The following is a 12,500-nucleotide window of genomic DNA, read 5'->3' as shown; positions in this document are numbered from 1 at the left end:
TGTCTTACCTCGATAAGTTCGGACCTGGTAAGTTTTCCCGTGTTGAGTCAAATTAAGCCGCAAGCTCCACTTCTTTTTTTTTTTTAAATACAGTGTGTTTAGTTTTATTAATGGTAAACAAAGAAACATTAACATTAATAAACGCAAACACCGCACCAATACCGACAGCATTCCCTGCACGGGTGTGGCTGCCGGTGTTTTTGCACGTTGAGACCTACTATAATGTTAGGAGCCCGTGCTCCTCCTGATCAAACATGACTGTACAAACAAAAACATTTATTACTCATCACGACATATAAACACCTAACGCGCCTTTGCTACCAAGCCAATACTAAAAGAGACGCTTCACCAAGACAGTAAGTAAATACTAAAGCACACGCCTGCTCGAGTACGCTCTCGCTCTCGTCCACCAACGCAAGCGACCAAAGGCGTATGCTCCATCAAGCTAGCGTGTGGCTGTCTCGGCCTCCGTTATGGCGGCTTCTTCGTCGGCCGACAGCACTTCGCGATGGCGGTCGGCAACCGCATTGCGGGCATGACGTCTTTGACGTTCTCGTTCGCGCCGGTTTGCACGTCGGCGTTCAAGCTCCTCCTCCGCTGGCGGCTGCCTTCTCCGACGCAGTTGGCCCGAACGCACTGGCCGGATTGTACCGGCCCGCAATTGCCGCCGATACTCCTGCTGACGCTGGTTCCGCCTTAACCGTCGGCGAAGAATTTCTTCAGCTGATGGCGGAGCCAAGTTGCGAGCGGGTCTAGCCGGGCGTTGATTGTTGGCTGCTGCTGGTTGGTTGTTGTCTCCTCCATCGTCATCATCCATCAGCTGGCGCCTCTCCCGCTGCTCCCGACGACGTCTCCGCTGGTAAGCGTTGCGGCTGGCTCGACGGTCAGCTCGCCGTCTCACTTCCGCGTGTCGCAGTGCTTCCGTGTTAGCACCGGAAATGGCAGCATTCTCGGCCGATTGGTCATCCAGCCATCGCTGCTGTAGGAAGGTGCAAACTCGTTTTGCAGCCTGTTCCGCCTGCTGCCAGTTAGCTGGGCTTGCCAGCATCCAGCCTGCCAGCTCCTCCGGTGTTACTACTACGCCGTCGTCTTTCGTCAGGAGCTGCACCCTTATGTCCGCGAACCTCGGGCAGTGGAACATCACGTGTTCTGCTGACTCGATCACGGCTGAGTCGGTGCAGAACGGGCAAGTCGGGGCTGAGATGAACCCCATGACGTGCAGAAACTCCCGGAAGAAACCGTGTCCGGAGAGTATCTGACTCAGGTGGAATCCGATCTCTCCATGCTTCCGACCTACCCAACCGCTGATGTCTGGCAATACGCGATGTGCCCAGCGCTTGAACCTACTCGCGGTCGGATGACCGCACTCCTGATTCCAATCGCTCTGCCACTTCGCCATGGTTGCTGACCTTTCCAGCCTCTGTATGACGTCGCGGTCGATCAGCACCCCTTGCTGTAGTGCCTGTTGATGCCGCCTGTGACGCCGGGCAGCTTCCTCCACTTGCAAGCGCAGTGGTATCAGCCCAGCCAACACTACCGCTGTTCCGTAGCTGACTGTGCGAAAGGTACGCGCAACCCCCCTCGCAAGAGGCCGTTGTAGCTGCTCCAATCTCCTTCTGCACCACTGCAGCTCCACCGCTTCCGCCCAGATAGGTGCCGCGTACTTCACCACCGAGTCCGCAACTGCTGCTAGCAAGCGACGCTTCGCTACCCTCGGTCCAGCGTGGTTAGGCATCACGCTGGTGGCCAACTTCACCACACGGAGAGCCTTCGCGGTTGCCTTCTCGACGTGTGGTTTCCACGAGAGGTGGTCGTGAAGTATGACCCCGAGGTAGCGTATTGCTTGCTTTGAGCGGACTTCCACTCCGTCGATCCTTACGGGCACCTGTGGGTGGCCCCGACGCAAACTCGAGATGAGCACCACCTCGGTTTTTTCCGGGGCCAGCTGTAAACGGTGTTGCTGCATCCACGCAGAGATCATTGCTACGGCCTGCTCGGCCACTCCCGCTGCCTCCTCTGGTGTGCATCCCCTTGCCAGTACTGCCAGATCATCAGCGAAGCCGATGACCGATGCTCCGTCGGGCAGCTGCAGGCGTAACACTCCATCGTACAGGATGTTCCATAGCGTGGGGCCCAAGATGGACCCCTGCGGAACTCCTGCCGTTACCTGTCGTGTTACCGGACCGGTGTTCGTGTCGTACGTCAACACGCGGTCAGAGAAGTACTCCTGCAAGATGCTGCGCAATCTTGAGGGCACTCCTTTTTCCTGCAGCGCCTGTGAGATCGCCAGCCAGTCCGCGGAGTTGAATGCATTCCGGACGTCTAGCGCTACAACCAACAGACAGCGCTTGTCTCGCTGGTTTGTCCGTCCAAAGCTCATCGCGGATCTGGCAGCATCAATCACCAACTCCACCGCCTGAAGTGTGGATCGCCCGCATCGGAACCCGAACTGTTGCTCAGAAAGTAGCGGTCCTGATGGCACCTCGATGTGGTCGTTCAGACGATCCAGCAGAACTCGTTCAAACAGCTTCCCCGGAGTGTTGATCAGCATCACCGGCCTGACCGATGACGGTTCTCCGGGGGGTTTTCCTGGCTTGGGAATGAGAACCAGCTTGGCCGTCTTCCACTGGCGAGGAAAGTGGCCGTCGTCCAGCAGCCGCTGGAACAGTCGAACGTGCGTAGCTGGGTATGCCCGCACAGCAGCAGTCAGCGCGGCATTTGGCACGCCGTCCAAACCTGGCGCCTTCCTCGGATTCAGACCCGCAACGATATTGAGCAGCTCCTGTTCGGTAATGGGTCGAATCGGTACACCGTCTGGTTCGATGTCAGGCCAGTTGACAGGGGAGTGTTCCGGGAAGAGCACATCCACAATGTGCTGCAGGTTGGCCGGATCGCGTTCTGGTGCAACGCGACTCCCTCCGAGCCGTTGCAGCAACTCCCCCTGCCACCGGCCTGTCTCGTCCTCCTCGAGATGCTGGATGTATTCTGCGTACCGATCCCGCTTGCTTGTGCGTATCGCCGCTGTCAGGCGATGGCGTGCCTCCTGCAAATCCACCGACATTGCAGATCGAGCCTCAGCGTCAGCAGCCGAGAGCGATTGTCGTCGTTCCCAGAGTTGGCGGCACTCTTCGCGCAGTTGACCGATTTGTGGCGTCCACCAATACGTCGGTTTACCGGTGTGGCCAACGTACGGGGTGACCTCCGCCATAATTTCTCCACAAGCTCGGCTGAGAGCGCGTGTCAGGCTCTCCGCATCGGTAACTCCAACCTCGTACTGAATCCGCTGCAGCGCAATAGCAAAAAGCTCGCCATCAAACTGCCGCGTTTGCCACCTACGCCCTGCTGCACGCACTGTCGAAGTCTCTTCCCGTGTGCGATGACTCCTTGTTGCCTGGTTCTCGCCAACTGTGAAGCGAATGTACCGGTGATCGCTGTACGAGTAGGCATCCAGCATCCTCCATTGTTGCTCGGGGTCCCCCACCAGGTCAGAGCGGCAGATGTTGGAGCTTGCGAAAGCAACATCGACGATGCTCGGGCGAGCAACGCCGTTTCCAAGGAAGGTGTCATCCCTCCCCAGATTCAACACCTCAAGCCCGAGCTCTTCCACAAGCTGTGCCAGCTCCTCTCCCTTGGTGTTGACGCGTTCACTACCCCATGTGCCGTGCCACGCGTTAAAGTCGCCTACGAGCAGCACACGAGAGTGTCCCGAGGCAAGCGTCTCGATACGCTCCAGCATGCCGACGAATTCGGGGACCCCAATGCTCGGTGACGCATAGCAGGCGATGATGGTAATGCCTGCTACGTCCGCCGCTACGATGCCGGAGAAGCACGTACTGCGTACGCGTTGCACTGGATGGGTTCTACCGCTCACGACAATCGCCACCTTGTTATCGCGGTCTACCACCCAGTTTGCGTTGTTCTCCGGGACCGAGCACAGCTCGCACATCACCAATACATCAGCTCGTTCCGTCCTCATAGTGTTGAGTGCCAGGTCTTGGGCACTTCTACTCCGGTTGGCATTTAGCTGGAGGACCTGCAGTCTTAGGGCCATCACAACTGAGGCCGTCCTCCTCCAATGCAGTTGTAGGCGGCGATTCGATGAGGGCCACCACACTTGATGCATCGCACCTCCTGCTTGCATGCAGCCGCACGATGACCGGCCTCACCACACCGTATACAGCAGTTGCTGCGGTCCACCCCTGTGCAGTAGGCCGCCAAATGGCCTCGCTCGAGACAGCGGAAGCAACGACGCATCGAAGCGTCCAGCCTCGGCACCCTCTCCACCCTGCAGGCGGAGTAGTCGATGAGCAGGGGGTCAGTCCTGCTCATGATAGCCTCCGCTTCCGCCCGCGGCAGACGAAGGCGTGCCCGCTTGGTAGCGTCAGGCAGCTCCCACATACGGATCGAGGCCACTGTCGGCTCTTTCTTCAGTGCCGACTTCAGGGCCTCTTTGATTGTGGCTTCCTCGGTCAGATGGTCCACATTGCGGACAATGACCTCAGCCATCTCCGTGACCACCTTGACCGTCCCTTTATCGCCAAGAACTGCCTGGATACGATCACGCAGCGCAAGCGAGTCGACCTCGCGCGTGAGGTCCATCCGCAGGTTGCCCTTTGGGGTCCTCTTTCCAATCCGGATGTATTTCTGCGCATCCTCTAGCGCAGGGGCGGTCCGGATCGGTCGATACATATCGGCAAAGCTCACGCCTGGTGCCGGTATCACCAGTATGGCGTCTGGTCGTCTCCTACTTGTCCGTTGGGCTGGTTGGGGGAAACGTTGGGGTGCCTTTGGCGGCTGGGGCCGCTGTTGTTGCTGAGGCTGCCTCGGAGGCCTCTGCCCAACCGTTTGCCACCCAGGTGACAGGACGTCCCGATAAGACAGCTGCTGCGGCTGAGGGCGGACTGCTTCACGCCCCGGTCTCTGCTGCTGCTGCCTTTCCTTTTCCGCTTCAGCGCGCAATTGGTCCTGCAACTCCAGCAACCGATGGTGGGCAGGACCGCTTGTCTCACGGGTCAGTGCCCTCGTGCGCTTTTGAGACCGCTTAACGGTCTTCTTACTGGGTCCAGGCTGGGATACCGCTTGGTTTCCCAAGCCCGTACCAACCGCGGAGGAGTACATCTCCGACACCGTCCGTGTCCCCATCCTATAGAGTTCAAGCTCTCGCCTAAGAACTTTATTCTCCTGGTCGCTGGCTTCCAGCCTCTCCGTCACTTGGGTCAGCCTCTCGGTCATCGTTTCCAGCTTCTGCAACAGTCTCTCGATGAGCTGGTGCGATCCCTCCGGCGCCCCATTCGAATTCACTGGTCGAACGGTAGCAGCCGTTGCTTCCGGTGAGGTCACCCTGCGTGGTGACGGAATCGGTGGTGTAGTGGCTGCGGTCCTCCGTGAGCCATTCTCCTCCCGCATCTCTTCCTCTAAAGAGGTTGGCTCGGGGGAGGAGAGAACCACCACCATCGGGACGGCGGAGGCCGGCAAACCCGAATTATTCTCCTCGCTGGTTGCCACTGGTTCCTGTGGCGTCGTGCCATGGAAAGCCGCCATTGTTCTTGGTGAAACCTCAATCGGCTCCAACACCACTCGTGGCTGAAGAGGTGGCTCACCTATACGCCGTTTCTTCACCACCGCCTTCTTCAGTGATTCCGGAACAACCGGAACATCAGATTCCGACTCCCCGTTGTCGGTGTCTGATCCCATCTTGAGTTGATGGGCGCAAACTATCCGCTATTTACGTCATCTCCCGCCAGATGACGAAAACCGGGAAGATTTCCTGCTCGCTAACACTTAGCAGGTTCGTCGCCTGTCCTACCACCCAAGTCTCCACGGTTTGGGATGGTTTCCCGTTGCAGGTGGGGGGGCGGAGGGGCTTCGGACACACACCACACAAATTTTCACGCACTCGCACTGAATTTCCCCTAAATATCCCCCTTTTTGAAAGTTTGCCAATATTCAGGCGAGGGTGGGGGGAAGTGGGGTTTGCGGTGGGCCCCAGAAACTCCTTGAAAAATTTGTCCTCCTCACGTTATACGGGAAAAACCACACCCCGGAATTTTCCGTACTTATTTAAAAATTTCCGCTCACTATTTCCCTTATTAAGGCGCTCGTCGGCGCTCGGACGAAGGGGGAGGGGGGGTATGGGGAGCGGGGACACCTCGTTTCACCACCAAAAGTTGCATATGATTTTTCTCAACACTTTCCACCGGTTTTTAGAATTTTCCGTACACTTTTCGAATTTTCCCGCCCAATTCCTTATTTTCCCTTATTAAGGGATTTTTTTCCCTTTCGGTCGGGGTGCGGGGGGGAAATGGGTGGCAGGAAAATTATCAAGATGTCCCGAAAATTATTATAGAGTTTTCTGAATAATCTCCACTGGTTTACACGATTTTATGACACACTTTTTCTTAATTGAAAAAATTTTCACTAATGTCAGAATTTTTTTGTCCCATGGGAATTTATTTTTGTCCCATGGGTCATGGGACATGTCCAATGTCAAATTTTTGTCACCACTATAAATGCACTTTTTTTGGTTATTTTTCACCGTTTTCTTTCCGGTTTTTTGCACTATTTCACTAGCTGGCACTTTTCCGCTTCTTTTAACACCACATGCGTCCAGATCCGTTGCGTATTGGGTGAAAAAAGTGAGATCCGGAACAAGACGCCACGTGGAAACGTCACAATCTGGATTTTTCCCACACTTTTTTCCGGCCCAAATGGACCGATTTTCGGTCTGTTTTCACTTGTACCCACTAATCACGACACGATCTAACGATTTAAACCACTTCCGATTAGATCCGGACACTTTTTCTGCACGCTTCAAGAAACAGTTTCTTCTTCTTCTTCTTCTTCTATAGCCGGAATGTTTTTTACAGTTTTTTCCGCGTACAGACCACCGGCATCCACCGTTTTTCCGTCGAAAACACTAAATTGGCTCCCAGTCTTGCGTTTTCAGCGAAAACCGCATCTAAAACGGTTGCTTAGAGCCGCCAAATCAGTGAAAAACCCCCTCCATACAAAATGTATGGGGTTTTGTTTATACCACACTTTCACTGTTTTTTCCTGTTTTTTGGTCCAAATTCACTTCCAAATGATAACAAACGCCTTTTTATCACTTTTAAAGCACTCTGTAAAGAATTTAAACACTTTTTTCACCTTTTTTCGACAATTTTTTGCGCAGCTCACGGAAACACCACCGTTCGCTGTCAACTGTCAAACGCCTCTGCAAGCTCCACTTCTTGTGGTGCCCTTCCGTCAATTCCTTTAAGTTTCAACTTTGCAACCATACTTCCCCCGGAACCCGATTTTGGTTTCCCGGAAGCTACTGAGAGCACCGAATGTAGTAGCGTCTCCCAATTGCTGATTGGCATCGTTTACGGTTAGAACTAGGGCGGTATCTAATCGCCTTCGATCCTCTAACTTTCGTTCTTGATTAATGAAAGCATCCATGGCAAACGCTTTCGCTTCAGTTGGTCCTACGACGGTCTACGAATTTCACCTCTCGCGCCGTAATACCAATGCCCCCAACTACTTCTGTTAATCATTACCTCTGGGTCTATACAAAACCAACCAAAAGACTCAGACCGAGGTCATGTTCCATTATTCCATGCAAGATTATTCTCGGCCAACGCCAACCCTGGGCGGGTGTGGACGCTTTTGTACTAGCCTGCTTGAAGCACTCTAATTTGTTCAAGGTAAATGGGAGCTGCCCGGGCACCACGCACCGGCTCGGGACGTGCCCGACCGATCACGAGGTTGACGCCCAGGCACACCATTGTGAGTCGCAGCCGCGAGCTCGCGCACGAACGTATCCGGCGTGTGCCGGGCGCCCGCGGCGGTCGCGTGTCTGGACGGGGAATCAACTTCGAACGTTTTAACCGCAACAACTTTAATATACGCTAGTGGAGCTGGAATTACCGCGGCTGCTGGCACCAGACTTGCCCTCCACTTGATCCTTATTGAAGGATTTATGCTCAATTCATTCCAATTATGGACCATCGTTAGAGAGGTCCATATTGTTATTTCTCGTCACTACCTCCCCGTGCCGGGATTGGGTAATTTACGCGCCTGCTGCCTTCCTTGGATGTGGTAGCCATTTCTCAGGCTCCCTCTCCGGAATCGAACCCTGATTCCCCGTTACCCGTCGCAACCATGGTAGTCCTCTACACTACCATCAATAGTTGATAGGGCAGACATTTGCAAGATCTGTCGTCGGTCAAGCGACCATACGATCGGCATCCTTATCCAGACTTCAACTCAAGCCGCCCGGAGGCGATTGGTTTTACTAATAAGTGCACCAGTTCCACCGCCCGCAAGCGGACAGCGGTCCCGGCATGTTGCATGTATTAGCTCTGGCTTTTCCACAGTTATCCAAGTAACTGATGGGTGGATGATCTTGTGAATTATGGCTGTTGTACTGAGCCTTATGCGGTTTCACATTCATTTATGTTTGTACTTAGACATGCATGGCTTAACCTTTGAGACAAGCGTATATTACTGGTAGGATCAACCAGAATTCGTCTTCGTCAATTGCTTGTTCGATATTTTTTGTCTACCAGGGCACCAGTCCCCGCAGACTCTCTTTCTACGTTCATCAGGTGACACAATCTTTGTTGTGACCACTCTCATTGACCTGCGGCAGTACACCGACTCCACAGCGCCAATAACCACACGAGCAAAGGTTGTTCAGGAGGATGTCAGATTATCGATGTACATCGTACACCAACATTTGACGTACCGAGGCATTACACCCCGCACGCCCCCAACAGGACCTATCAAGGCTCGCATACGACCTGCGACTTACTGCGGCTCCCTGAAGGTCCCCGTAGGACGACCATCACCAGTTAAGGTGTAGTTGACTTGTCAGGGCACGGTAGTCCCCACAAGTCCCCGATTATTCGTGGATATCGTCCTACGATTGTTTCTGACTCCTTTTGCTCCCCGCAGGTCCCCGTAGGACGACCATCACCAGTTAAGGTGTAGTTGACTTGTCAGGGCACGGTAGTCCCCACAAGTCCCCGATTATTCGTGGATATCGTCCTACGAGTTTTTGTGACCCTTGGGTTCCCGGCAGGTCCCCGTAGGACAACCATCACCAGTTAAGGTGTAGTTGACTTGTCAGGGCACGGTGGTCCCCACAAGTCCCCGATTATTCGGAGATATTGTCCTACGAGTTTTTGTGACCCTTTTGTTCCCCGCAGGTCCCCGTAGGACGACCATCACCAGTTAAGGTGTAGTTGACTTGTCAGGGCACGGTAGTCCCCACAAGTCCCCGATTATTCGTGGATATCGTCCTACGAGTTTTTGTGACCCTTGGGTTCCCGAACTTTGCTACGATGGTTCTGCCTCCAGAGGAGACTTATGAACACTTCGTATCATTTCTTACACCGAACCATGGGATCGCGAGATTGCTCCCGGATCCCTAATCACCTTACATTTTCGTTTCGTTTCCGTACACTACGATGAGCTAATTCAATTTGTTTGTTCGTCTGGCGAACGTTTTATTGCGGAATTACCGCGGTACTTCCAGCCGGGTATGGCTGCCGTACGACCTACAGGATAGATCATCGAACCACTTTTCGTGCATATTGTCCGTCGAGGGTATCACCTCGATACCCCCAACAGACCTTTGGACACTTCCTCACTACTCCTTGGAGCAGCAATCAGGGAACCATATAGTAGGAACAGCCGAATATGGAACTCTTTTCGTACTTTGGACACCTCCTATAACTTGTATGGCGACTTCGGGGACCTTCATTTCGTTCTCAGTTGGTACCCCTATTTCGGTCTTTGGACACCTCGTCTTACCCGTATAACTCACTTTAGGTCCACTTATTTGCCTGATATCTCATCGTGAACCCGTTTTTCGTACACCGTACACACCTAGGAACACCACATATGCGTTTCCCTTTCGATCGTGAAGTTTTCAAATTTTTCGATTTTTGGTCCTAGAAATTCATGAACGGTGGGAGACCAAAATTTTTCATAAAAAAAAAATTTTCACCGTTTGACCATAAAAACCTTCTTTTCGTACATACCCCATCATTTCTTCACGTTTTAGGCCATTTCTGAAATTTTCGCTTCGATAGTGTGTCCCCTATAATACAAAATGAACATTTTGCATCTCCCACAAGTGGCCATTTTTTTCCGCCACTGAAGAACACGACCTCGGGAACTCGGACCTAGGACGTGGCCATGTAAGTCATAGGCCACCCCAACTTTTGCAAAATACTGTTTCTTTTCACTTTTCATGATCTAAGGCGCGTTCCGACGGCGTTTTGAACAAATTTATGAGAAAAAAAATTTTGACCCTCGGACCAAAATTTTTTCGTTCGGGGCCCCATGGCCTATGGCCAGTATGGGAACTCGGGATGCCGATATGACAAAATTTGTCAAAAAATCACTAAAAAGTCGCTATGGCCCATTAATTAGAGCTTGTTGAGACCTTTCTAAAACACCTTGGTTGACCCCTGTCCGATACGTAGTTTTCGAGATATTCGAGAAAATGTGATTTTTTGGGACTTAGAAAATTTTTGACCCGTACCCTAAGAAAAAGTGATTTTTTCATAGGACAATTTTTTCTTCGCAAATACTGTTTGGTTTCACTTTTCATTATTAGAAACGCGTTCCGAAGCCATTTTCATCAAAATCTCGTGAAAAAAAAATTTCACCCCCGGACCAAAAGTTGGCCGTTCGGTGCCCTATGGCCTATGGCCAGTATGGGAACCAAGGATGCCGATATGCGAAAAAGTGTCAAAAAATCACTTGAAAGTCGCTATGGCTCATTAAATAGAGCTAGTAAAGACCTTTCTAAAACACCTTGGTTGACCCCTGTCCGATAAGTAGTTTTCGAGATATTCGAGAATAAGTGATTTTTTGGGACTTAGAAAATTTTTGACCCGTACCCTAAGAAAAAGTGATTTTTTCATAGGACAATTTTTTCTTCGCAAATACTGTTTGGTTTCACTTTTCATTACTAGAAACGCGTTCCGAAGCCATTTTCATCAAAATCTCGTGAAAAAAAAATTTCACCCCCGGACCAAAAGTTGGCCGTTCGGTGCCCTATGGCCTATGGCCAGTATGGGAACCAAGGATGCCGATATGCGAAAAAGTGTCAAAAAATCACTTGAAAGTCGCTATGGCTCATTAAATAGAGCTAGTAAAGACCTTTCTAAAACACCTTGGTTGACCCCTGTCCGATAAGTAGTTTTCGAGATATTCGAGAATAAGTGATTTTTTGGGACTTAGAAAATTTTTGACCCGTACCCTAAGAAAAAGTGATTTTTTCATAGGACAATTTTTTCTTCGCAAATACTGTTTGGTTTCACTTTTCATTATTAGAAACGCGTTCCGAAGCCATTTTCATCAAAATCTCGTGAAAAAAAAATTTCACCCCCGGACCAAAAGTTGGCCGTTCGGTGCCCTATGGGATATGGCCAGTATGGGAACCAAGGATGCCGATATGCGAAAAAGTGTCAAAAAATCACTTGAAAGTCGCTATGGCTCATTAAATAGAGCTTGTAAAGACCTTTCTAAAACACCTTGGTTGACTCCTGTCCGATACGTAGTTTTCGAGATATTCGAGAATATGTGATTTTTTGGGACTTAGAAAATTTTTGACCCGTACCCTAAGAAAAAGTGATTTTTTCATAGGACAATTTTTTCTTCGCAAATACTGTTTGGTTTCACTTTTCATTATTAGAAACGCGTTCCGAAGCCATTTTCATCAAAATCTCGTGGAAAAAAAATTTCACCCCCGGACCAAAAGTTGGCCGTTCGGTGCCCTATGGCCTATGGCCAGTATGGGAACCAAGGATGCCGATATGCGAAAAAGTGTCAAAAAATCACTTGAAAGTCGCTATGGCTCATTAAATAGAGCTTGTAAAGACCTTTCTAAAACACCTTGGTTGACCCCTGTCCGATAAGTAGTTTTCGAGATATTCGAGAAAATGTGATTTTTTGGGACTTAGAAAATTTTTGACCCGTACCCTAAGAAAAAGTGATTTTTTCATAGGACAATTTTTTCTTCGCAAATACTGTTTGGTTTCACTTTTCATTATTAGAAACGCGTTCCGAAGCCATTTTCATCAAAATCTCGTGAAAAAAAAATTTCACCCCCGGACCAAAAGTTGGCCGTTCGGTGCCCTATGGCCTATGGCCAGTATGGGAACCAAGGATGCCGATATGCGAAAAAGTGTCAAAAAATCACTTGAAAGTCGCTATGGCTCATTAAATAGAGCTAGTAAAGACCTTTCTAAAACACCTTGGTTGACCCCTGTCCGATAAGTAGTTTTCGAGATATTCGAGAATATGTGATTTTTTGGGACTTAGAAAATTTTCGACCATGACATATATGAAAAGTGATTTTTTCATAGGACCAAAAAGTTTGTCCAAATAGGGTTTTGGTTCACTTTTTATGGTCAGATAAGTGATCCGATGCTATTTTCATGATCATTAGAGGGATTTCACGCTGTGACCAAAAATTTTCATACTTCATACTTGTCCCCGTG

The sequence above is a fragment of the Anopheles stephensi genome, unplaced genomic scaffold (genome assembly GCF_013141755.1).
Source record: "Anopheles stephensi strain Indian unplaced genomic scaffold, UCI_ANSTEP_V1.0 ucontig253, whole genome shotgun sequence".
Taxonomy (NCBI): Eukaryota; Metazoa; Arthropoda; class Insecta; order Diptera; family Culicidae; genus Anopheles; species Anopheles stephensi.
The sequence above is the reverse complement of the archived record's forward strand: the minus strand, read 5'-3'. Positions refer to the sequence as shown.